Raw genomic sequence first — 3,982 nt, 5'->3', positions numbered from 1 at the left:
CTCTTAGGGACTTATTCCGTTACTATAATGTCCCATACTATAAAAAATACAGTGGGGTTTCTCTCTCTTCATAAATGTATTTTAATGTTGAATATATATTTTAAAGAGATAATAGAAGTGTATAATTTTTTCATTCATTATTGCAAATAAATACAAACAAATACTTTTGGAAACATAACTATCTTCTTTTAAGAAATGTCAAATTTGATTTTTCGGAGATTCCCATATGGTTTATATTATCCATTCCTCCCATTTGTATCATTTAGATTTTGACACAATACTTTCTTGGACTTTGGGATGCACTCTTCTCTGCAGTTTGAGATTCTTGAGCTCCTGGTGACTTCCGGAGGTAAAATTACTCTGGGATAGGGCCGTGGTAATGACATCATTTGGGTTATTTAGGTAAGGAATATGAAGTCAAATTGTCCTAGAAGTAAATATTCTACGTAGAATGCTAAATCTACCACCCTTGAAGAAGAAACGTCCTGAATTTGAATATCTTGAATATCTAGTGTTACTCTTTTTTTTTCCCCAATAGTCCATTTATATACCAGCTTTCACAAGTGGCAACATGAAGGCGACATTGAAACTAAAGTATTAGCTCTTATCTAAATGAATGAGTGAATCTCAGAAACAGTGATTCTTTTTACCCACTTTCTTTTTTGAATTCTACTGTCAATTTCTTATCATGAATAACTGTGTAAAATATAACATTTATGTAATTTCAATCCAATAGGCAGAAAAAATTTCCCTTGTGTATAGAACCATTTCTAACTAAATTACCAAGTTTTTTTAACTCTCAAAATTTCTTTTTACCTAGGTGAGTTTCATTTTCATTCTCTCCAGGACTTCTTCATGGTTTTCTTAAACTGAATTACCAGACAACAAAATTATGTATGAGCGAGTAACTAAAGGACAGTGTAAGAATTTTGTGTGTGCCTGCAGTGCTGTGATGGAAAGTGCCCTCCTTCACATTGTATTATATTGAAAATGATTATATTTTACCACATACTGGAATAAACATAAGAAACTAGTTTCTGTTGGTTGGATATCACCCCTTGGGGAATCTGGCTAGTCCAGTCCTTCTGTGAAACCACAAAGCCTGATGAGGTTGGTGTCTTAGCATGCCTGTAATCCACTAGCCCCATAGTAGTGTGCTCTGACATATTGGTTGGAAAGCCCTGCTATATTGCTTTATAAAACTTGCTTTATAAGACTTGCTAATTATACAGTACTCCATTCCCCCCCCTTCCTGTTTGCTTTATGTTTTAGGTGTGGAGGGTAATATTAAATCCCCCATTTTCCACTTTCAGTGAAAATGGTCTCTTTAAACAAAATTTTGTAATATTTATTATCTCCCTACGATGAGTAATGTTAAAATGAGCAAGTTACTCCTTCTCCTCTATTCTCCTTTTCTATACCACCTTATGTAATATAATAATATTATTTCTATAATTGTTTCTTGAAATTGTTAAATATGTCAGTACATCTTCAATCTGTTGGTTGTGAATGATTCACTTTGAATCCTGGCTATACTTGATTAGAGTAGATTAACTGTTTTCTTCTAAGAGTTTTATGGTGTCTAGTCTTACCTTCAAGATTTCAATCCATTTCCAGTTAATTTCTCTGTATTTCTGTATGGCAAAAGATAGTAATATATAGTTTTATTCTTTTGTATGTGGCTGTTCAGTTTTCCCAGCACTACATTTACAGAAGAGATGGCACTTTCCCCCTGCGTATTCTTGAGTCCTTTGTTATAAATATATTGAAATACTTTTATTGGTTTATTTTTGGGCTCTCTGTTCTGTTCTATTAATTTTTGTATGTATGTTTTTATGATAATACCATGCTATTTTGATTACTATAGTTCTGTAATATAGTTTGAAATCAGGGAGCATAATGGCTCTAGCTGTGTTCTTTTTTCCCCTCAAGATTGTTTGGGCTATCCAGGGTCTTTTGTGGTTCAATACAAATTTTATGATTTCTCTATTTCTATGAAAAATGTCATTGGAATTTTGAGAGGGATTGTATTGAGTCGTAAATTTTCTTTGGGTAGTATGGCCATGTTAACAATATTAATTCTTCCAATCCATGAGTTTATCTTTCCATTTATTTGGGTCATCTTCAGTCTATTTCATCCATGTCTTGTAGTTTTGAGAGTACAGGTCTTTCACCTCTTTGGATAAATTTATTCCTTGACATTTTTTTCCTTTTGATGTAATTGTAAATGGAATTGTTTTCTTAATTTCTCTTTCTGATAGTTCATTGTTAGTGTATAGTAATGCAATCGATTTTTGCATATTGATTTTGTAACCTGCAGCTTTACTGATTTAGTTTATTTGAGCAGAATTTTGGTGGAGTCTTTAGGGTTTTCCATAAATGAAATCATGTTTTCTACAAATAGTGATGGCTTTATTGTTTCCTTTCAAGTTTAGATACCTTTTTAAATGTTTTTTTTAAAGATTTTATTTATTTATTCATGAGAGACAGAGAGAGAGAGAGACAGGCAGAGACACAGGCAGAGGGAGAAGCAGGCTCCATGCAGGGAGCCAGATGTGGGACTCGATCCCGGGTCTCCAGGATCAGGCCCTGGGCTGAAGGCGGCGCTAAACCGCTGCACCACCAGGGCTGCCCAAATTTGGATACCTTTTATTTCTGTTTCTTACCTCATTTCCAGAGCTAGGATTTCTAAAACTGTGCTAAAGAGAAGTGACAAGAGTGAATATCTCTGGTTCCTGATCTTAGAGGAAAAGCTTTTAGCTTTTTATCATTGAGAATGTCAACTGTGGGCTTGTCATACATAGCCTTTATTATGCTGAGGTGCCTTCATTCTATACCCATCTTGTTGAGAGTTTTTATCATAAATGGATGTTGGATTTTGTCACATGCTTTTTCTGCATCTACCAAAGCAGTCCTGTCATTTTTATCTCTCATTTTGTTAATGTGATATATCATGTTGATTGATTTACAGTAGTTGAGCCATCCTTCCATCCCTAGAATAAATAAATCCCTTTTGACCACGGTATATAATCCTTTTCATATATTGTTGAATTTGGTTTGCTAATATTTTGTTGAGGATATTTGAATCCATGTTCATCAAGGATATTGGCGTGTGGTTTTGTTTGTTTTTTGTTTTGTTCATCTGGGTTTTTTATTTTTTAGTGTCCTTGTCCTTTTTTTGGTGACAGTCATTGTGGCTTTGTAAAATGAGTTTGGAAGCATTCCTTCCTCTTCAGTTTTTTGGAAGAACTTGAGAATGATCAGTATTGAATCATCTTTGAATGTGTCATAGAATTCACCAGTAAAGCCATCTGGTCCCAGTTGTGGAAGGTTTGCCAAGACCTATCAGTGTTCCAAAGAAAGGAATCTCAATTAGCACCCAGTTTTAGACTGATTGGAAGCCACACTCTTAGGCAGCAGCTTTTAAAGTCTTAAAATTGTGGGACCACAATTATAAACACTGCTGGCCTCCTATTCAGGAGATCTGAAGGTGTTTGACATTTGCAAAACTTGGGTCTCCCAACGAGTATAAGCTCCTTTCTTAGAGGTACTGCCAAACTGTAGCAAGGCCTAGGGAAAGTGCAAATATGTCTTTCCTTGGCTTCATTCCTTAAGAGCACCTCTGTAGCCTCTAGATATGTGCCAAACCTAAAGCCTGCCTTTCAGGCTAAAGCTCTAAGTAAATAGTTTCTTTTCATAGGAAGCCTTGGGATATATTTCAGTCTGCTGTCTGCGCAGCGCCTGGTGGTGATAGCCTACCAAGAACTGTCTCTTCAATTGTTTCAGGCCTGTGGGGCCCAGAGAGGCAAGCACCCCTGGCCACCAGAGCCAGGCGATTGGGGAGGGGAGTCCCCTGTGTGGGCTGTGTACACCTGCCAGCTTTAGCAAGGCAAGTTGAGTGCAGAGCCCTGGAAGGGACCACTGGCTTTAGCTCTAGTGAGACTATGGGAGAGCATAGGGTCAAGGCACATCTACTAGTTTT

The sequence above is a fragment of the Canis aureus genome, chromosome 10 (assembly GCF_053574225.1).
Source record: "Canis aureus isolate CA01 chromosome 10, VMU_Caureus_v.1.0, whole genome shotgun sequence".
Taxonomy (NCBI): Eukaryota; Metazoa; Chordata; class Mammalia; order Carnivora; family Canidae; genus Canis; species Canis aureus.
Note: the sequence above shows the minus strand (reverse complement) of the source record.